Source organism: Morone saxatilis, unplaced genomic scaffold (genome assembly GCF_004916995.1).
Source record: "Morone saxatilis isolate NCDOM2014 unplaced genomic scaffold, NCSU_SB_2.0 Contig7, whole genome shotgun sequence".
Taxonomy (NCBI): Eukaryota; Metazoa; Chordata; class Actinopteri; family Moronidae; genus Morone; species Morone saxatilis.
The window spans coordinates 7,466,306-7,490,916 of NW_023340246.1; the positions used below are offsets into that span (position 1 = coordinate 7,466,306).

The 24,611-nt window shown below is 40.4% G+C and overlaps 1 protein-coding gene across 1 annotated transcript in view; it reads right to left on the reverse strand.

The window, feature by feature from the left end:
• pak5 (p21 protein (Cdc42/Rac)-activated kinase 5) overlaps positions 1 to 17,164 on the reverse strand; it is a 62,958-nt gene extending 45,794 nt beyond the window's left edge. Inside the window, exon 1 of the mRNA XM_035679055.1 lies at positions 17,014 to 17,164. The gene's annotated coding sequence lies outside the window, so the exon portion shown is untranslated. The remainder of the gene's footprint in view (positions 1 to 17,013) is intronic.
• Positions 17,165 to 24,611: the final 7,447 nt, after the last annotated feature.

The window sequence follows — 24,611 nt, forward strand, 5'->3', positions numbered from 1 at the left end:
CCCACTGAGCTAACCGGGTGCCCGCATCCATCATTTGGTGGGCCGCGGGGGACTGGAGCCGACCCCAGCTGAGGGTGAGAAGTGGGGTTCACCCTGGACAGCTTGTCAGTTCATCACAAGAGGTTTTCAATACTACAACAAATTGTAATGTATCTTTTTCCAATTATGTTTTCTACAGTCAACACTGGACTGAAACATAACACTGCTAAAGGCATCTGAAAGATTATGTTTTTCAATTCTCAGGTGATGTATTGTTTCCCTCCAACCCAGCTCATGTTTCAGGCCCAGACTTAGAAAAATGCAGCTTTCCAACACATTCATTCAGAAAGAATTTGAGATGTGGAATAATAACACAATGACACAACAGAAACACCAACCCCCACAGCAAACTAAAATGTAACTAAATAAATAAATAAAACAGCAAGAAAGATTTTTATAAAAGTCAATGCAACCAGTTGTAAATAGTATATACAGTAGTATATTTAGCCTTAACACCTGTTGCTATTTCCTCTGTTGTTTAGTTGTAATACACTGGAAGTCCACCATGCTGTATGCTTTAGCCAACAAGATAAAGTAGATACAGCCATGTTTCTATTCTGCACAACAGAACCGTCACACTGATTAAGAATAAAAGAATAACCATTTCTCAGTCCTGCTATCAACACTATCAAGCACGTGAAAAGAAGGCTCTGCGATATGGTATTAGTTTCAGTGCCCCAGGACTAACATCTGTATGCGGACAGCGTCCACATCCAGAATGAGGAGACAAATGTTTCTTTTTTTTTCAAAACTGAGTGCAGTCTTTTCATAGACTTGCCATTTCAATGAGAAGCAGTCAGACATAACGACGATGACTGGCAACGCTGCAGAGCACTCAGTGACCATTTGTTTATGTTAGCATCTGGGAGAGTGTGTGTATGTGTACTTGTGTGTGTCTATGTGGATTTGAGAGATGGTCAGCGATTGATGCCCAGTGAGCCGTAGACATAGTGGATTCCTATAATGTCGGAACAGTTAAGGTGCTGTACAGGAAGCGATGGCAGATAAGATGTGATTACAGACTCTGTGATCACAATAAAATGGCATCTGTTGAAACTATTGAACAACTTTATTATCCTTTTCTCAATAAGAGCTCAGTGTTTTCTTTTAAAATCTATCAATATGTGTTAATGGTGATAGAACAGCACTTACTTAACTGTTATTACCTGCCTGCACTTTACATATTTACTCACAGTGCAAAAGTATCCAGCACTATTTTTCCGCCGCAGGTTGTTATCAAGCATTCAAATGGTGTTAAGAGCAAACAACTATGACTAGCTATACTTACTCACACATGAGGGCTGATATACAGTACATCTTTCAACGCCCTTCATTTGACAGTTCTTTACTGCAACTGCTGGGATTTAGTCCCTTGCTTAATTTGCTGCTCCCAACTGTCCCACAAATTTAAGCCAAAGGCCCTCTGGTCACCAGTCACCTAGAATTTCATGATTTAAAGACATCTACATTTCAACTGGCATACATTTAGTTAAAAAGTTAAAGTACCTGCCACTGTTTCAACAGCACTAAAATGATTATATTTCTACATGTAGCAGGTCCTAATGACACACTGAAATGAAGTCATTACATTTAAAAAAAATAATAATGGTACCACCTAGAAGTAAAAACTGGTGATTACAAAATCTTCTTTTACTGAGTATGTATACCAGGTCATCCACTATAGTTCTCCTTCTACTGAAATACCAAAGAGGAACAAGAAATATCCAAAACACAAAATAAAATTATCATTTGTCCTTTTATAATCATGTTTAAAAAAACTGAATGAATGAATAATGAATAATTTTATGTTAATAACATTAAATATTCATTTTAAATTAAATGTTTACTGGAAGAAATTCATTTTCATTCATTTCAATCAGAAGTACATTAGTGTTAATGATTACTATTTTTAATAAGTCATTAATCATCTGTGACAACTAACCACAAACTACCGGTCCTGACCATTAAAAACTCTGTACTTCCTACTGCTGGTTTTCTGCACTAAAAGCACTCTGTTCTTTGAAAGCCTCCTCCGTTCCACCCCATTATCTACACAGGCATGTTAAACCTTCCACTTAATCATTCATTATTGATTCCTCAGCAAGAAGCCTTCCCTCCTGGGGTAATGGGAAAATGGTTAAGGCTGACATGTAAAAGGTTAAGAATTTGTGAAGCCAACCACGCCAAGGCAGCCTTTCATTGGACAGAGATTCATGAGTTTATGTGTTTAACTTACTGTTGCGTATGATATGTATGTTCTCCAGCTGAAAACTGCTGCATCAAGGTACGTGTTAAAGTGGACAACCCAGCATATTTCCTGCATGTAAGGGAGGACATGGAGTGTGTATATGTTTTACAGTGGCATAGTAACAGTGGTAAAGGTGTGCAGTGTAGAGCTATTAGTATTGGTTTAAGTACAACGAGGAGAAAAATGTGTATGATCTGTAGGTTACTTCATAACATAACCCTGTTGGCTGCTTAACTTAGGTTAGATATTTACTTTGCTGTTTACGTATTTTCAATAATGCTGTCTCAGATAATACGTTTGGCTGGGGTTGCTGACGGAGCCACTAATTACCCACATCCTGATACAGTAGCATCCGGGACCAGCGCTCACACAGCAGGGTTTAATGGCAAACGGTCAATTGATGAGTAAGAAATCGCTTCATTTAATGGAGACATGTGAGACAGCAAGATAGTTTCTATGTGTGAGACTGGTACACCAGGGGTCATGCCTCTGTAAAAGCTGTGGCAAGGGCTGCTGTATATGAGCTGGAAACATTGGCTCTGACAGCATATCAATCCCTCACATTTCAGCCAAGGACACCAAGAAAAATGTCAAGCTTTGACAGATGATATAGGCTGGGATTTTCACCATAACAGCAGAGGACTATCCAGTTTACGCCACTGCTCCGAGCCACTTCTAGTGTGACTATTAATCCTCAGAAAGCCACACACATGCAGCGGAGAGGCACCAGTGTGACCTCGTTTTAAAGAGCAAAAGGTCACGTGACCATGTACTTGTGGACAGAGGGGAAAAGATAATGAAAACAGTGGGATAATAAAAAGAAAAATGTAAGAAAAAAAGCAAGCGGGTGAATCTTGGTTTTGCTCTTGATTTTATGTGTAGTGTCTGACTTACACTTACCAAATAAATCCACCGTTTGATGTGAAATCGTATAAGTTCTTTGCGAACCTTAATGCTAAAACAATAAAACACATCTCAGCAGGAAGGCATCTGTAAACACACTGTATCTGCACTACGTTACAGCAGAACAGCAACCATAGCAACGTAAACAAATCTGGCAAAATTGCTGTTCAGCCTCAAATTCAATACATTAAATGATTTCATGCTCTCTAAATTAAAAGTAATGTTGGCTGATTGTATTGCTGTATTGTATTGATAAGACACCACACATACACACACAAAACACACACACACACACACACACAAAAACAGAATGTAAGGGGTTATCTCAACAACACAGCCCAGTATGACTCACAGCTCCACCATTAGCCCACACATGGGAGAGGAAAGATAAGTCTAACCTACAAACGGAGTAGTGATACTTATAAAACATTGATCAGGCCACCACTACAGTCTGTGGGCCAATCATCTGCCTTCCTTCCCTCTTAATCTCTCCCCCTGCACTATCCATTCTCTCTGTATGATGCTTACATCCCACTGCCTCCTCTTCCACCCCACTTGGCTTTAGCCACGAATGGTAGATGAAAGCTTATACCTGTTGACCTACATTACCAATGTCTTGCCAGGCCTGAACCGAGGGTGTTGCTTCTATCCTTTCCAGAGCACAGTAATGTATAGGAGACGTGCCATCCTTTGACTAGACCCTAGTTTAGTCAAGCGGATACTGTATGATAGCAAGAAGACCTCCCATTACCTGCTTGCATTTTGGTTCCTTTTGCTTTCCTTAGTGCTGCCCTCATGTCTAAAAGATACTGCACACACTCAAGCTAACAACAACACACTAAGAAGAAACATTTCCATTTGAATCACATTTTTGCATGTTTGCTGACAGATTATCAATACGGCACAGGTAGCTATGTGAAAAATGCACCAGAACTAACTGCCCCCAGCAAATAATATGACCGAGCAAAGAAGAAAAGCAGTGTTATAAACGGTTAGCCTACCGCTAGCAGGCAAGATTAGTTCTGCAGGAGGTGAATGAATCTAGAGTGAGAGCTAGGCAGGATTACAGCGAAAGAGGGTGTCAAATTGCAAGATGGCTTTCATCGACAAGAGTGACAGATTCAGCCAACAAAGAGTCTGGAGTAGTTAGTATAGATCTATATGGGTTTGTAACATTTACACATGTCCCAATTATAGGGTAATAGACGGTCAGACCAGTTATCCACATGCTCTCTCACACATTTCATGCTACAGTAGCTGTTGTAGGACAGCAAACATTGATCTGCACCCTAAATTCCCCTTTCATAAGGGGAAAAACTATGCCCTGGAACTGTGTGAAAACAAGGTCCGGTGCCATTTATGCACAGAAAGTCAATGCTGACTGGTTGTCTGACACAACTACTGTACATCAGAATGATATTGGGTTCTACAATACATTTCACCAGTTATGGGCACAGTACAAATACAGTGTAAAGTGAAAAAAAGGTCTATGTCTACAGATACTGTGTGTTACTCATATTGTATAATATATTTCAGTGGATATTACACACAAGCAAATACTGAAAAGGCCAAAGAAAAACATTGAGAAAAGACAGTCAGTGGCTCAAAGTATCAGCTCTATTGATCTTACAAGCAGAAATTCAATTTAGGCACTGGACCAAAATAATAATACAGTCAGTCTGTGCAGACCAGACGAACAACTACGTAACAAACTCAACAAGTTCCAGAAAACAGCACCCGATTCATCAGCACTCACATCTGCATCACTCCTCGCTTCCCTTTCATCTTGGAAAGGTAATGTTGATGTTCACTTCACTTTTGTCTTTGAAATATTCCCTTTCATTTCAGCAGCCTTGCTTTTCTCTAAAAGAGCTTCAGCCCTTTGTCTCTTGAATAATGCCATTTCAGTTTGTGTAGACACTTTGATGAATTGGTACAGGTTGACACTTTATTGCATTATATAAAACTGCAAAGATGAAATGTATTCGTATGAAAATATCACTGATCAATACAAGGTAAACACACATCAACAGAGGTCACATCAACATGAACTGACTTGAATGTACACTGACTGAACTACTGTGTCCTATATTGAGCAATAAAAAACAATAACTCTAAAATATAATAATAAATAAATAAACTTAGTATATTATACTGAATGCAAATGCAGGTGAATTTAATATCAGTGTGGAACAAATCCTGTACCTGCCCCATTGATGGCAAAATAATCAGCTGATACAGAGACAGGCTCAGTTTGTGGTTTGTGCCAACACATACTACAATGAAACAAAGTTTGGTAGTAAAGGCTGAAACAAACATTTGTGGATTAACAAAATCGGTTCTCTATCCAGAGTCTCCTGAGTATGGAACAAAGCATCTCTTTGTTTTCTGGAAGAAGAAACAAATAGGCATACAGTATGTAGTTTTTGTGCTCTGAGCCATGTGTAGTGCAGTGGCAGTCAGAACTGTAAAAGCGGAGACTTTTGACTACATATGACTTTTGACTGGTCTCCTGACAGAGTCTCTTGTCTACATGAAAAGCTAAATATATCCTGTCTTCTCTCTCCACTAAACAGCTTCTGAGCTAATGTGGGCTGCTAGGCAGTGGTGGGTCGGGGTGTGAAAGGATGACATGCGTCCAGGGGAGACGCTCTCATCAGCGGATCTCAGCTGCACAAAGTTTGAAGCTCAGCCGCTGACTCATACCAGTCCACATGACTTCACACACTGATGCTCACTGATAAGAATCTGGGATTAGGGCCACCGTGTGTCGATATGTGAGTGTGTACATGAATGTGTGGTTTTCTCAGGCCTAAGATCAGTGGAAAAGCCACAGATATGCACACCCTATATAGCCAATGATTGCTGCCAGTAGCACCCACCAGCAGCTATGTGGCCGGATTCCAGTGAGTGTCTGTGGTGTTGGTTCCCAATCAGGGGGTCGGGACCTGCCTGAGGGGTCGCAATATGAATCTAAAGGCTCACGAGACATTTATCAGTTAGAAAAAACAAAAAAACTAAATCCTTCTACAAAAAAATAAGGCTTATTTTAAAAAGCCATTGCTTTTCCCTGGTGTTTAAAAGTACACATGTTTGGAGTTAAAGGGTCACAAGCCAAGAAACCAGTAGGATATAGAGAAGAGAAGAGAGAGTACTGAAAAACTTTTCAATGACCAAAAGCTTTAAATCACTGAAGAAAGTAACTAAAAATGAATAGTTAAATCAAAGGTCACCGCTCAGTCCTAACACAAGATAAATGCAGTCATGTAGGCCAGAAATAGACATTTGAAATGCACTAAAACACTACATTTGTGTTAAAAGTGCAGAAAAAAAGTCTCCTGCAGCGGCTCCAAACCTCTCTTAATGGTACTGAAGTGTAAAAGGAGTAAAAGCTTTTTCTGTATTTCCCTGTTTCCTTTGGCTCTATTTTACGCTAACTACTGCCACCTTACTCATTGTATCCCAGGAAAAAGAAGTGGGAGCAAATACTTTAGTCAGAGCCTGTTAAAATCAGATGTGTAACTAACACAAAGTGACACCGGATGTGTTCTTAGTCTCAGATATCACACAGTTAAATCTGAAGCTTATTTTCCAACATTTCTTTCTCTTCATTTGTTTTTTTTTTCAGTCTTTCTCTTTCCTCTAATTGTGTCACTCTCTCCTATTTCATGAGTTCGTCGTAGTATTTAAAGTATAATTTGATGCAACCGTTCTGCTCTCTATAATATCTGACTACAAAGTAAATACATATATATGTTTCACATGAACAGGATAATGAAAGAATGAATATACTCATCACATATATTAATATAAATGCTATTCACTCACACTTTACACTGACAAATACAATGGTTGGCATGTGCAAGATGAGATGCAGCAGGCATCGTGTGTGTCTATTTCTTCGAGGACAGTTTATAAGAAAATATAGCTAATAGCAATTTTTCATGTCAATATCGAGCCATCAAAAGGGATCCCAAATTACTGAAAAAGATGTCAGATTATATACTTAGCTAATGCCACAAAAAGACCTCTAAAATCCTTGATATTATATGAGAGCCTAGAGATAACCTCAGAGGACGTGTGGCTATGCTCGGCATTTAAAGAGTTTGGAGGGTGGTCAATTCCATTTGGCCTTCCCAAAACCAATAATACAAAAGCAAAAATGTAAGGAATGGACTAGAAAGTGCGTTCATCTTCTCTAACATGTGCTGCAATCGTGAGCATGTCCGCTCTTCGATCCATTTCCTACTACTCAGCACACAAACACAAATACAGCACACATACACACTAAGTCACTTCAGGGGGATTGACTGGAGCTCGCTGAGAAAGTAGCAGCCATCATTACCCTGTCTGCTTGTAAACCACGAGGGCCAGAGCAATCATCACCCTTAAACACAACGTTTCCTATTACTCAGTGCGCACTCACACACACACACACTCACATGGTCCATTTCTGCAGATGGATAAATTACAGGGAGGGAAATGCACAGTGGCACAGCCGTCCAAGGCAAAAGGAAATGAAGAGGCTTAGCTCGAAGGATAATAGAACGACAGGGGGAAAACAAAGCCAAATAATTCATAATGCATTGTAGCATGCTGCATAACTGCACAATCGGGAGAACTGGCTTTTTCCTGGAGCATTACAAAAGAGACGAGACAGCAGCTTACAGAGCTGTAAGAGGTGAGGGACTTAGTTTCTGCTGTTGGCTTTTTAGGTGAAGAAGGTCATGCTATTTTTAACCAGATAATGTAAACTGAAGCAACTGACCACTGAACATGTTGCTACAAGAGGAATGTTAATGCATGAGTAATAACACAACTGCCTAATCTACCCAAATGAATTGAAGGATAATCACTTTAGAATTACATGATCCCTTTGTTAGCCAATTAGAAATCTGGGCTTAACTGTTGCTATTAGAGGGGGGTCCACCATTTTGTTTGCTCTGTTGCAGTAAAACTCACAACAAACAAAAGATGTGCAGCCCATTTATATTTCTGCAGCATGCGGCTTCCTCCTCCTCTTCCTGCATCTCACGGCTGACTTAGGGAGTTGTCTTTTTTTTTTTTTTTGTTAAACACACGGCGGGTTTAAAAGAAACTCGTGCCAGGCTTAATTAGAGCTACGCTGGCAGCGCTGTGAATGCTGCACAACCAGAGCACTGCACGGATGCTGCTGCTCTGTCGACACCCCCCCCCCCCNNCCCCCCCCCCAAAAATAAAAAAATAACAGCCCGGCAAGCATGCACACAACAAACCCCGATGGAGTACATACAGCTAACAAGCCTATATGCTGTACATTTAGCCTCTCCTCATACTAACAGATAGCTACATTTAACCCAGCTACTAATCCGCAGTCAGTTCAAACACATGAGAAGGGAACTGCTGCTTCCTGTATATAGACCCCAGTTCATCTGCACATTCTTGCTATTAGACTGCAAACTATATATATGACTTTATAGGTACATTTGCAAATTGCACTAGTAATTACATAATAACAAATAGTTCAAGATTTCATATTGGTCTTACAGCATCACAAGTACTCCACAAATAGAGTGGTATATCAATCAATCTAATGGGCACACTAGATGAGCATTAGCCTGCAGCTGCTGCTCTGACAAGTTACACAGCGTTAACATGCCATACACGTCAGAGTGGATCTCTTTTTTTATATCAGCTAAGTCTCTGCATCCCTCTTTTGTTGTAATTTCCTGCAGTTTCATGCCCAGGCATCAAAGAGAGCACAGCTGTGTCATTGGATGAATGCTTTAATCTATTCAGCCAGCGCATCTGTGTGCTCCGTCTTACGCTACGTCATTAACCGCCCGCCATAATATGTTTGTGCATGTGTATGGCTGGTTAGGGTTATGTGAGTATTCATGTGAGTGCATATGCATTCACTCATGCACACATACAGTATGTATGAGTCTTGCTGCATATGCGCTCTCGCATGCCTGTGTGTGCTCTCATGCAGGAATCAGGCTAAAAATGTAATACACACACTGACAAAGATGCACACAGAAGATGACATGAGGGGATAATGAGGGACTTTTTTTATGCCTCAAGTTGTGTTGGGTTCCCGGCTGAAGGCCATATCAAGACATCACATCACAGACGCTAATCTATGTGATAGTAAAGTTTTCAAGCACTGCTAAATTTAGGCCGGATCACTGCTTTTGACTGACGAGGGATAAGTAATATCGTTCTACATCGTCACAGAAAAGAGGAGGGAAGAAGGAGAGATGGTGAGAAAAGAAGTGGAGCTCCACAGGATACAACATCCTCATCCCAGAACACCATTTTATTTAGACATAGTTGTCCAGTAAAACATGTCTGTGTTTACAGGCTGACACATGAACACGTCCAGTGTGTTGACCAAAAAAATGGCAGGAATCTTGATTGAAAAATTGACTGGGAACTGAATGGAGATTTTTATAGAGCCACAAACCAAATGTTAGGATAGATTAGATCGTCTTGGCTCATATAAATCATTGTCAACTGACTGCGTCCAATCAGAAAGTCATCTATTCTGTATAATTAGCTGAGAAACAGGATGCTATTTGTCTTCTGTAATGCTGATTGAATGAATTTCACTCAATTGGTCAGAACAAATGAGATTCAAAGCACTTTCTAATCAATAGGAGTATACAGTTGTCCAGTTTAAGGTCAGTGGCTTTGACTTATTATGCTGTGATGTTTATTTAAATCAGACTTCCACATTAGTGAGCTTTAGCCCTATTGACTAGTCGCTAAATCCCTCCCCTGAACAGTAATTATCCAATCATAGCTCAGCAACCATAACCATAACCATGGCATGCCTGTTATGTCAAATTTTTGATTTGTCCACATGTTGGAGTGGTGTGCATGGGGCTGTAGTAAGAGCTTTATGCATTAAGAGAGTCTGGAGGATGCTTTCTTTTAGCCTTTGCAAAACAAAGTACGTAAGAGAAAGGAAGGAGAAGAAGAGGAATGGACATTGTGTTCTATCTGCTCTAATAAAAGCTGCAAATGTTAGCATGTCCTGCTAACAGGCCTAAAGTCTAGTAACCAAGCGTTACTTTTAATGCCAGGGAGAACATTGTTAACATTAGTCTGTGGGGTTTATAGGTTACATGTATCATTTTACACGTTGTTCGAGATAGTTTACATTTGCCTGACGCATTATTCCTTCTCCTTAAAGCCTTTTCGCTGGTAATGGCGAAAACATACTGAAAATATGAAGTTTTTAATCTTTTTAAGTTAAGGAGCGATGCAGGCTATGTTAAAAAGAAACACCATTATGATATTACATATTTCCTTAGTATATTTATGTAGTAGCACTAAATATCTCTAAATTGCAGTGTAACAATGTTGTTACCTTCTATGTCTAGTAAATGTATCGTTAATTGGCTTTAGCTTCAGTCTGCGAGTCAGCTAGAAATATTTACAAATCAACCAGAGACAGCATTTTCAACCTACTAATGGAACTAACATTAGCTTAATTTGCTAGCTAGCTAGCTGGTTACAACTAAAATATAAATAAACATAATCTGACAGTAACATTCTTCATTTCAGCCAACAAAATCAATGGTTCCTGGCTAAATATAAGAAGCCTACTTTTGTCTACCCCTGTCTGAAATCAAGGGCCCATTGTTTCAACAATGACTATGAATTGTATTCATTTTATATTGTATCACGGCTTAGCAAACAGTCAGTTATACTCATATGAAACTACGGTATGTTCCAGTGAAGAAGGTCAAAAGGTCAGACTGAGGGATGGAGTAGGTTCAAATTCACAACACTCAGGTTTGGGCCAGTGTTGGACATCGTCTCATAAATACCTCTCACATGGTGGATACAGTGTGGATGGTTAAGAGGATGCTATGATGTAAGCCTCAGTGCAATAGCAGCCTGCATCTTCAACCTCCCAGTTTCCTTTGAAGTCTCCCCATGAGGGTGTGGGAGCTGGGGGTTGGTAATGAATCAAGCTGAGCCATAATGAATGTCCTTATTCAAGTCTGCTTTGATGAAATTCCACTTGACTGATCTCAAATCACAGAACAAAACAGTGAGAGTTTGCTGACAACTGTTATGAAAGCTATACTGACTGGCTATATGATGGAGAGCGTTGGGCGACTTCAAGGATCCCTCCAGGATACATTTCTCGGCTTCTTCCCTTTGCTTCGCCTTCCCTTCCTTCCTACTTCCTCTGTGATCACTGAGTAGGATGAAATCTGATGAGTGTCTACATTTGCACTAATGTTTAAGTCCAAGTCTTCACTCCTGTATGGTTGTCATGCCTCTACAATACAGCTCTTTGCATCTATAAGAATAAAATACACCCAAAGGGGAATTTAAACAAATGAGACATTATTTATTGTTGTAATGCTGAACTGGGACCTGGTGTTACAAATATGCACACATGCAGCAATTACGATGTTTAAGAGCTCTATAGGGTAATGTACCCAGTGTGAGCCTTGTCCATTCAACAGTTCATTGCTAATGCAGCGCTAGTACATCAAACACATTAAAACATCATAAAATACACTGAACCCATCTTCACTGTAGAACAATAACTCTGTTAACAAAGTAGACATAATGAATACATTACAAGCCGCAATCTCACAATTCATTGCAAAAGCACTGTCAGTGTGCTGCATTAGGGCCATAGAAATGAGCTTTTTCACACTTCATATGAGATGAGGTGCAGCAGCACTGTCGACATGCTTTGTGGAAGTCTGGGGCCCATCTGGAAGTCTGTGGTATTCAAGATAGGTAGAAAAGACTGCCAGGAGTAACAAAAGAAGTTAGTAATTATAGAGAGGGATCTCATAGACAAAGCGTGCAATAGACTGCCAATGGTATTTAGCTGTGCATACTGCATACTATAGGAGCAACTGCTGCTGCTTCAGGTTGAGTTTGCAATGCAACTTTTTGACTTGTAGCACTGCAGCAAAACTGCATTTTGAGCCACAGTGACCAAGTCTGTCTGAGGATTAAACTTAGAGTTCAACGAAAAGAAAAATCAATTGAGTCAAAATCATGTTGAGAATTAGGGATATAACAAGTTAGGCAACTTAGATTCATTCACTGCCCTAAAAACTCAATTGTAGTCATACTTTCTTTAATCACATATTCTTTAACTCTAATTTAAGATTAATTTGGAGTTTAAATGTTTCCGGAACTAAATGTATTCCCAGTATGACTCTTTATTCCTCTGGAATATAGTGGGTATCGAACAAATGAAAGACAAGGAAAACCTTGCCTATTCATGGTCCTCAAGCAAAAAGCGCTTTGGGGGAAGGGCACAGGCACAGCAATTGGCTTTTAAGGCTGCCCATTCTAAACAGGTATCACTTTAATAGTGATTAAACTGGAATTACTCCCACTGGAGTTTACGAGTACATTACATGCACACACACACAAAAACACAGGAAATGCTTGAAAACACACATTTGCTACAGATTTAGGCCTTTACTGCACACCTAGAACCATGCAGAATCCCCCCTTCTTTTTGCCAACATACAGGGAAAACACCAACACGCGTACACACACGGCTTCACAGAAACAACGTCACTTCTTCAGCCCGGAGCTGTAAGGGGCCAGTGCTGTGTTGGGCAGCAATAGAGGCAGATGCAGCGCTCAGTAGCCTGAGGGCATCGCTGGGTATTCAAGCTTCACTGGGCCTCTTCATCACTGCCCTCCGATGCCTTAGCCCCATGACCAACAGCACACACACACACACACACACACAGCCAGTCAGGCCTTTCCAGCCTATGGGACAAGAGGGGAATTGGGAAAGAAGTAGAACAGCCTCATTGAGTGCAGACACACACAAGTTAGACTGAGAAAACTGAGTAGGATGTAGGTTATGGTAGACTATGTCTCTTCTACTAATTCTGACACTATGGGAGTATCTAGGTTAACTCTTCCTTTGTGTGTGTGTGTGTGTGTGTGTGTGTGTTTTCAGGCTGAGAAAGGACACAGACAGATCATTTTAGATCCATGACAAACAGCACATTAGTGATCTACTCTCATTTGTAATGTTTAAATGTAATTTCACCACCAGTTAACACGGCGGATTGACAAATTATATTATAAAGACACGATGCAATGCCTGCACCATTTACTACTATATGTAGCATGTAAATTGTGGTAGCGTATGGCGAAATGTACCCATTCTACAGCTTGCAGAGATGCTAACATGAAGCCTACACACACACACACACACAATCATATCTTCCTATCTCTCTCTAAATTGGTTTATGTTCATCTCTCCTCTTCTGTCATAATGTCTCTTTCATACGCTCAATCTCTCCCTGTCTTCTTCTCTCTCTGTCACTCACACACACATACACAGACACAAACACACGCATACAGTACACACACCTCATTTTGTTACTGACATGCCAAGTCATGCAGAAAACACAAGGGAAGCTGGTTTTTTTTTAATCCCGGGACAAAAACAGCAAAATGCAATAACCTGGGACAAAAGTGCTGACATCTGAAGATGAGTCTGGCATTCAGACAGACTGCTCGGTTGCAGCTGAAATGAGCATCAGCGACAGACTGAGAGAAAGCAAGACCCCCTACACAGACAGATAGACAGACAGGCACTCCTTTTATATTTCCATTTCTTCTCCTTTCACCAGTCTCTGGCCTTCTGATCCTCTTATTCTCCCCCTTCATTTTCCCCTCATCTCCCCCACTTATCCCCCTTTTTTATCCCAGTTCTTTACCCATCTGTATTTCCCTTTCATGCTCAACTTCTGTTAAACCCCCACCACCTCTGGGCTGCAGCTTATCCCTCTATCCCCGTCCCCCTCTCCTATGGTCACCTGTCCTGCTCTTCCTCTCGTAACCTTCCTTCTCACGTCTCATCTATTCCGTCGTCTCCTTCGCCCCTCTGTACTTCTCCCTCCATCTTTCATCTCTCCTCTGCTCCATCCCAACCTTGTTTGCATGCTCCCTCACTCTGCTCCTTGATTAGCAAGATCGACCAGCCCAAGTCCGCCAGGCACTCTGTTAAAATGGCCAATGAGTCTTTTTGAGAGGATCCTATATAAATGGAGGGCGGAATCAGACGCTTCAATTACAGATTACACATCCCAAGCCTTGCATTTCAAACACTATTTAACCACAGAGAGAGCGATAGAGAGGTTGGCCAGTGGCACATGAGGTCAGCCTTGAAGGTTGAGGAAGTAGCATCAATTGAGAAGACGTCATATAGTGAGCCGAGCAAAGCAGTGCTAGATTTTCTTCTTCTGGTCAAATTATTCAATGTATGACTCCCTCTGACTCTTACGTAATTGTGAATTTGCGCGAGCATCCTCCTCAAAGACAGCGAGAGCAGTCTAGTGCAGAGCCACAGGGACTAAAATAGTTAGTCATGTGTTCATTATCGCTATCCTCGTTTAAGTACTCACCCCGTATCCAGAAACATTAAACAGGAGAGGACCTTCGAGTGGGTCTGTGCATGGTGTGTGTGGGTGTGTCTGTGTGTGTGTGTGTGTGTGTGTTTGAGAGAGACAGAATGAGAAACAGAAAGAGAGAGGCAGAATCTGAAGGGAATGAGGTTGTGGGATTGTGATAACTTCAAAGGTTATTATTATTATTACTGCAGGCTGAAGCCATGCTCTGGCATCCCTCAAGCTTTGATCATTATGTAAAGCTGTTGTGCTCGGTGCTGGCACTGAATACATTACAGAGTGGATAACCAGGGAGCGCGCAACACATTGACTCAGCTTCTAAGTTTCTTCCAATTTTAAAATAACACACATCCTGTCGTCTCGGGGACAAATTAAAGGAACATTTTATCTCATCTCACCTTGACGTGTGATCTGGACAGGAAGATGTAGATGGTTTGAGAGATACACCACCATCAAGCCAATTTTACACATGAAGATCGGTGTGGTAGTCACAAGAAGTACTATGCAGCCTGTGAAAACAGTTGTATAAGGTCTATTTTGGTTCTGGAGGAGTCTTGGTAAGTCTGAGAAAATAAGGATATCATCAAGGTTATCTCAGCTTTGGTTTGAAGACTAATTTAATACAGCAAGTCTGCAAAAAAGCCCCCCAAAAACTGGGGGCATAGGGGACATCGCAGTAGAGGCCAAAGTGCAGCGGTTTAGTGGAAGGTGATACCTATTAGGGTCAGTTTAGCCACCATAGTTTCTGCAGGATAGAGTCTCACAACATTTTAGGCTTTTATGATATAGATTTATTCTATATAAACTGATATTATAACTTATAATATCACAATAGAGCCTTGAAAAAAATGCATGTATTACTGTTTTTATGAAAATAAAATATACTGTAGCTGACATTTTCTGGTTGTAGGGCTGCAACTAATGAATGTTTTTATTGTCCATTAATCCACAGATAAAATGCCACATATTTTTCCAGCAGTGCCAGCCCGGAATACTAAAATGGCCAACTGTTGCCTTAATTAATGCAATGGTGAATAAATGCAAACTGCTGAATTACAACCCCAGATACAATTATCCAGCCTTTTATCGATTCATTATTTGCCAAATGTCCACCACAGTTTCCTAAAGCACAATGTGGCCTCCTCAAATGTCTTGTTTTGTATCCAAATCCAAAGATATTAAGCTACTGTAACATAAGGCAAAGAACATCTAGGTAATGATTTTCATTTATGACTGGAAAATGACGTATACACAATCAATAGATTATCAAAATGGTTATTGATTCATTTTCCAGGGATGGACTAATTTCAGTACTTTGCATTAGGATAGTTATTGACTGGCGGTCATAGCTAGCTCACGTTATACTTACAGTCCTGCTAAAATAGTGCAAACTGCACCCACTGTATCTACAGGCACACAGGCCCATCACTAGTAAGCAAGCCCAGTCATCATGATCCATGTTCTAGGGCAAAACGTAGGCCTCCTGACAGCCTTAGAGATTTTGTGCTACATGTTATTATTACCCCTATTAATAGTGTTGCTATTAGGGCGATTATGAGCTTAGGAGGGGAACCCCAGCTCACAGGGCCTAGCCACCACTTTTAATTTTCGTCTACACATTCTAATCCGAGAGCCACATTGAACTTGAAAACAAGCCATCTGTTCCTACCCTTACCTGGCCTACATTAAGCCCGAGCACACACAAACTCTGGCAGTGCTGCAAGAAAAGAAAAAAAAAACCATGGGCAGTGCAAATGAATGTCTTGCACTGTCATCATCACTGACATACAGTAGGGCCATAAATAAGGAGGAGAGCAGTACAAGAGATGCTGCCACAGTGGAAATAAAGAAATATAACAACATGAGAGACACAGGTCCGTTCAGGCTATAAACTCACCATTGAGAGAGCATACATACACTGTGAGCCCCTGCTACATTATAAGGCTGTAGGTGCATTACAGTGATTTTCCCCTTCGACCACCAACCATCGAATACAATTCCTCCTCTCTTGAGTACAAACAATAGCATTTAAAGAAACCAGGAATAAACAGGCCTTCGTAATTTATCCTGCAACATGCATAGGTGCGATGCCCACCCAGTTCAATACCAAGGACAGCGGTCGACGCACGGAGAGCCTGACAGCCATGACAACACATGCACTACAAAATGACAGATTTATCTCCGCACGGATGCATCGTAAGCAGCGACACAAACCTGCCCTGGATGACAGCGCTGTTTCAGTGTGAGGCATTAAACCCGCGGACACACAGACACAGACACAAACTAAACCCTCGGACGAGCATTTCGCGTTTCAAGAGCGGCTTTTTTGCCCCCCTGCAAGAAGCGGCAGCAGACACACTTTCACCAAATCGCATCGTCAAAGCGCGTTTGTCGGATCAAAAAAAGCTCCGCACCTACCTGCTTGTCTCGGGGTCGAACAGCTCACATGTCCCGCGGCTTATTTTGGTCTATTATTGTGGATATTATTATTATGGTGGGAACCGTTATGTGTCTGCCAGCGCCATGTTATTATCAGTGAGAGGAGGACTGTGCGGTCCTGTGCGCTACATCCGGGCTGTTGAGGAGAGCGAATGAGCGCAGTCTGTGGCGGCGGAGAGGGCGGAGAGCGCTCTGGGTATGTAGAGCACCTGTGCAGCAGAGCAGGACAGGTCTCTGCCCACTGCTGTACCTCAGTTACAGCCACTCCTACCTTTACCATAAAACCCGTTTTACTTGGGAAGTCCCTGGAGTATGTTTTCTGTCTCTGTCCATCAGATAACTGCTGTCTCCAGGTGGTACATTATAATTATATATTGGAGTAGTTCAACAGAGTGAGATTAACTCTATGTATACACACCTGAACACACAGGCAAGCAAACTAGCTAAGCTAGGTCAAAAGTAATGGATAGATAAAGGGTTGAAATAGATAGCTCATAGTAACTTATCAATGTTAAAAAAATTTTATGAAAAAAAAATATTGATAAAAGTAATGGATAGATATTTTAAAGTAAAATGGTTGAAAGTTTGGGTAGCATAGCGTTACTTGATGGATAACCTAGCTAAAGAGCTAGCCTAGCTTAAAGTAATGAATAGCTACATTGTTGAAATAAATAGCTATGGTTGAGAACCTTAAATGAATTGTCAGAACAATGAAAAAGCTAAAAGTAGTGAATAATTGGTTGAAATGATTAGCTCAAAGTCATGGAAATAGGGCTTTTTGATAGTTAGCTAAAAGTAAGTGAGAACTTTGGGAATAAAAGTTGGGAATAATGAATAAATGGCTGAAATAAAAGTAATAAATGGCTGAAATAGTTAGCTGGGGGTGCCCTGATAGCCTAGCTACATGATAGCTGGAGTGTGTACCACATATGAAGGCTGAGTCCTTACCGTAGCGTCCTAAATGTCATGCCTTCTCTTTCCCCTGCCTTTCCTGTCTCTCTCTATCTAAAAGTAGTGGATAGTTGAATATAGCTAAATCGATAATCCAATTGATAAATGTTTGAAATAGGATAGATGCTAAAGGGCTGTAACCCCACCCCAAATGTTTGTTGTACAAAATTACTAAACAGACCTACACATTGACAGTTCAATTGTATGAATAAATTATTCTAACATCCCTCTTTTATATAATTAATAGTGTTATATAACATTCAGCTTCTTGAATTTCCCTTGGGATAAATAAAGTATCTATCTATCTGTGTTTAAGAAGTGTCGATTTAGTGTTACCTCTGAAAATAGCACAGAAAATGTAAACCACTTCATAGGCCCAGTATACCAACCCAAAGACCCTTTAGAGGTCCCCAGATTTCACTTTGGGGATGAAAGTGCTGCATGTCAATAATTCCCAACCTGAGGCCTGCGGACCCCCAGAGATCATTCAGGGAGCTCCAGGGGGAGGGAGAGCAAAACGTGGCAGCAATTCAAATGTATTTTTATTGTTTTGAGCAGGGCTGATGGCAACTGGAGTCAGTTATATGCTATATACTGTCAATGGTATCAACCCTGTGCTGGAATCTGACCCCAGATTTGCTGTATGGTCGTTTTATTAAACACACTGATTTCAGAATTTTCAGATCATAAGCGCAGAGGTCTTAAAACTAGATTTTGACACAGATTTGACTAGACTTTGTTGCTAAGGCTTCATACATAACTGATCTGTTGCTTCAGACAAAACAGAACCGTACATCATAAGTGCATTACTGTATCAAGTTGTCATTTTTCTGCTTCTAAAGAGTATGTTAGGCATGAGTGTACATGTAAGTGTTTCTCAAGTGAAGCCAGACACAGGCTGTAGCCCCAGAGCATTGGGGATACACACAGTGTGACAGCCTCTGCCAGCTCTGACAGTGTCACAGCCCTCATTGATCTCCCATCTCTGTTTCTGACGTGCCGTTTGTAGCACAGGGCTCTTCCCCAGACTACAGTAAGTGAATGTGCAAGGGCACGAGTCAATTTCTCCCGCTGTGACAGGGAAGTCCTTATGTCTGACTGTCTGGTTAACTGAGGGAGAGAGTGAGAGAGGAAGCTGAGAGCTGAGTATCCATTATTATGCCAAGGTCTAGCTCTTTGTGTTGTTGTTAAACATAGGGATCAATGAGGGAGCTGCTACCACATGTCCTTCCCTTTCACCATCTTCCCTTAGGCTCATCAGCCCAATAAATCTCACCAGCTGACTTGCTTGCAAGGATACATGTTCCCTTCTCTACTCTTTCACCAGCTGTACATACAGGTGGAGACTTTAAAATACACCACATTTTATCCATAAAATGAATCAGAAATGCATTCTTATTCCCACTGCACATAATGTCCAACATATGTCTAACCCTACATATACATGCTTCCAATGGCCTAACTACCATAGATGTATATACATATACACTCTTCCTCCCAAAGTCTTTCCTTTGTTCCAATGATTTGTCCTCTTGTGATGACACCGTCCTCGTCTACTGTGTCTCCCATGTGGCCTCCCTACCACCCATAAATCCCCTTGGGAAATGTGAGCTGGGACTGTAAGCAGTGGGAACACCCCTTCAGCTCAGGACTATTCCGGGCTTTGCTACACTTATTATGGGCTTTATGGACAACCACATGTAGCCTTTTCATATGGCCACATGGGGGGAAGGTGGGGAAGCCTAGTGATTTTAGTAAGTGGGCTCAATAGACTACATACATTGTGTTTGTGAATCTTTTTACTTCTCTGAGCGGAAGCATGTTTGTGGGATACAGAAGAGCTGTAAAGTGATACTTCACCCAAAGAAGCAAAATAGTCACCCTCTTGAACGGTGCTAATAAAAGGTTCCTTCAAAGCTTTGGGGTGGCCGAGATGTCGGAGCAGTAGGAAGCATATTTGGATGAGAGAGATGAATGTTGAAGTGGATTATGCTACATGAGAGTTGATGGATTTTTTGATGCTTCTACCATTAAAGGACCAGTGCATAGGATCTGTAGGTTGAAGGCATCTAGTGAAGTTGCAGATTGCAACCAACTGAACACCACTCGCGTCTGTATTTGACATCCTGGGAATGACAACAGGCTTTGAAGTGTGTGGGAAAAACTACATCACAAAAATGGGAAAGGCCCTATCTACAGCCAGTGTTTGGTTTGTCCATTCTGGGCTGCTGTAGACATATGGCAATTCAATATGGCGGTCTCTACACATCTGTAAGTAAAAACAACTGATTCTATGGTATATCGCAAATACAACAGTTCCTGTATTCAGGTGATCATACGTTAATGAAAACATACCTATGAATATTATATTCCATTTCTGACAATAATCCTTTTAAAAGTTACACACTGGACCTTTAAAACTACTAGACTCAAGTCATTGAAATCCACTGTAAAGCTGAACGCATGAAGAAAACTACAAACCTTAAACACCTTTAAAGCCTACCAATTCAGAGGCTCAAAAGATACATTTTGGAATATCTCTGTAATTGGTTACAGTGCCTCATCAGATCCTTGTGCTGCTTTTGGCCTGGTCATGTCATGCACTATGGTTCATAATGATGTCGGTGGAGGAGTCAGCTGACCAAATATATCCATAGATTACAGGCTCATACAATCCTATTGCCTTTCATGGAATAAGGAGTACTTACCACATGACTACTAACCCCCTGTGAGAATTTGACACCTCCATCTAGTGGTGGATTGTGGGAGCACACAGGTTACTATAGTGCATCCAACTATAAGTTGTAGTAGTGCCTGCTGGTTATGTCTGAAACATAAAACACAACCTACCTGAGAGAATAATGCAGTCCTTTGTGATATGAAACTGATCTCGTAGTGGTCCAGATATGATGATGATTTTAACACAACCAAAAATACACACATAAACACAATCAGGTCCCTGCAAAAACGTGCCGTTGTCCCCATGGCAACTGTAGCAATATAATTTTCTTTGAAACCATCTCCCTCATTCTTACTCTCTTACGCACTCTCTTTGATTTTTATCTTGTTCACTCGTTCTTTGACGGCACAAAAGCACCTTTAAACATACATACATAGATTATTGAAAAACAAACTTTCGACTATAGGCAAGCACTCAGATGTTTCACCTATTGTGGGGTTTACCTTGTAGAAATCTCTCTTTTATACTCCAACTGACCTGTTATTGCTCCTTTAATAGGAAAAAAGTGGTGGAGAGGAGGGGAAAAGAGGAGAAAGGGAGGTAAGGAGATTGCAGTTTACGAGTGCTGGAACAAGTCCCAGAGCTGATCAGAGGCTAATACCACCACTGTCACTTTGGAAAACCCTGCTCCTGCCAGGATGCTTTCTTCTGCCTAACAGCAGCATGCCTCACAGTTACCTCCTTTCCCCTCAACTCCCTCATTGGTTGAGTCTACCAAAGGAGATCTCCTACAAGTGACATCATTACTCCCTCTCCCATCAGACAGCATATGTCATGACCACATGGTGAACATCCACTCAAACGAAGCACTCTAATTTGCTCTACAATTTAAATCACTACTTGGGCTTTATTTGTTACACATACATGATGTTTTTATTGCAACTTTTTTTTAAATCACATTATTCAATAAGAACAGATTGGGTTGAGTGCATGGAAGGGTTGAGGAAATTAGTGTTGCCAGTTCCAGCTCTTGATAGGCCGACAGGCCAACCTGGAGAATAACCATGAACCAAATGTTCTGGATTGTTTCTTGGCAAGAACTCTCTTCTGACAATATGCAGCCCAAGCAAAACAATTCCCTACCATCCTCACAGGAAGATTCATTTTGTGGTTGTCTGAAGCCTGGTCACCGTGCTGGAGACGGGCAACACACAGACTGATTTTCTCCATAAATTAGAAATTTTGTTCATAGAGTAAGTTGATTTAGGGAATTAGTGGCAAATATCCCTGCCTGTCTCATAAAAGCTAAGGCCTTTATTTTTTAATGTGGAGGAACCCATTATATTAGTGTAACAGGGTAGCAGCAGATAACAAGTGATTTTTGATTTGATTTGATTTATTTGACATTTCAAAATATATATACCAAATCGGACACAGTGACAAATGCATATTAATTGAAAATGTTGAGGATAACACAAAAAAGTTAGAAAAATAACCTTTTGTCCATCTCTGTCTTTCCAGGAAGACAGAGATGGTAATACAAGTCACAGGTGACTAAGATAACCAATACTTAGGCTACATTAAAATAATAATACAATAAATACAATACATCCTTCCTATAAAAATACAAAGCAAGGTTAACATAATCACACCTACTGTAAATACATGTATAGGATGCACTCATTCCCATCTGTTACCTTCATTAATAAACACACCTCACCCAGCACCCCTACATCCAACAAAGCTGCTTTGAGTGTGGCATGCACCCAACCAAGGCATAAGTGACCCAAATCTGATTTTCTTGCTCATGTGTGAGATCTGTTTTTTAATTATAGCTTGAACAGTTCAAATTACATGGAATTTGATCTTTTTAATTCTGAACACTTTCATATGTGGTTCAAATCAGATACAGGTCTGATTTTTTGCAGTGTGACCTCAGTGTGAACAGCCATGTCAGAATTCATGTGACTTTTTGTGTCACTCTAAATTGACATTTGTGTAGGTCACTTCAGGACCTGTTTACACTGGATTCTGATTTGGGCTACATTTAACAAATAATGTGAACTGCCAAACAAGAACAGAATCAGAACTGAGCACTAATGCTTGTCGTGTGAACATAGCCTTAATGTGTTCTCTGAGCACACATACATATATAAACAAACATTTAGATATACACTTATATTAATACAGATATCTACACCCATGTATTACATTTCTAAATTTCTAAGTCGATTTCTCGTCTTCTTAACCCCAAGCCCAGAGTTCACCCTTTTAAAGTGTTCTTGAGTATAAGACACATTTTCACATTGACTCCAAGGTTGTTGTTGTTGTTGTTGATCTGGCACTTTGTAAGCAGAAAGAAAAAGTTAAGTCTTATCTTATATTCTTAGAAAAAACCTACCTTCCCTTACCTACCTAAACTACCTGTCACTATTATGATGTTCAGCAGCTAATTGCTATCATTGTCTGTCTGCCCTTTGGTGCTGAGGCAGTGTACTGTGGGTTTATCAGAGCTTTTTTTTGTTAAAAACAAAGTTGATTAGAGTGAATCTAAACAGTCAAGCTTTAGGCTTGAAAACCAAAATAATAAGGGGGAACTGCAAAGACGGGTGATAATTCTCTGCCACGTCATTGACATTATACATCATCATTTGGTCCATTGTTTATATAGAAATATTGATTATTGCAACTTTAAAAAATGTCACACTATTTCATTTGATATACTGTTAAATATATCATTTAATCAATATACTGACAACTATATAACTACTGCTGTTACATTTTCCTCACATTTCACTGTTTGCTGTAATATATATATATATATATATATATAAATATATAATAGTCCTTGTTGTGCATGAGCAAATGACAAACGTTGACATCCGTTAATCATTTAATTCGGGAAACAATTAAAAATCTATTAAAAAAAACAATAAAAGAATGAGACTATTTGCCTTGTAGTGGCTTATAGGAGATGATGAGACATTAGGATCTAATCAGCCCAGATGCTCAACAGATTCGAGTGCTGCCACACACACACACACACACACACAAAGCCAGAGGCTCCAACTTCCCAAATGGTCCAGCGTGACCACACCCTTCACTTGCCTAATGTGTGGCACTGTGAGCCACAGCTGGCCTCCCTAGGTCATGCTACAGGGTGCTCTCATACACTCATGAAGAATTAATGAGGGCGTGTGTGTGTGTGTGTGTGTGTGTGTGTGCACATAAGCCTTTGTATTGGACATGAAGGTATAATATAACACAGTATTATAGTATTATTCTCCATACAGCATCATAAATAAAATGCACAGCAGGTCGCAGCATTAGAGATTTGCCATGATTTGACTTTTTAGCTCATTATAGCAGCACAGTTGCATAGATATGACAGACTGTAGGTTGAAAATATTATGTTGAACATAGCAATACCAAAAGAGTCCATATGGTTTTTAACATTATTAGTAAAAGCTTCAAAACGTGGTTTCAATCCCTGTACAAATGTCATTAAAAACACAGTTTGCTTAAGTGTGTAGGTGTTTGGTGAATACAAATAACAGATATGATTTTCTATTTGTATTCCTGGAAGCAGTACTCTGTAACTGTTGCAATAACCTGCTAACAGGAAGCTGTCTATTTTTAAAACAGCTAACTACTAACCCTGAGAAATGTAGTGTGCAGCAAAAGCACTTTGTGAGAAATGAAATTGACTGCAGCTAAACTATAATACATTGATGGGTGGACTCATTTGCATGGAAGCCAACTTTTGCCTGAGTACAAGAAAGACTACATGATGATACCTTTACTCTACTTTTTCTGTTCATTGCCTATGTTGCAACAGCAGTAAGTTGTACCAGGAGGTTATCCATAATCCTATGTGGGCACTTGAAATGTAAATGGAAAGGGTCAAGCTTGACTGCAAAAGTTACACTGAATTTTATATATATTA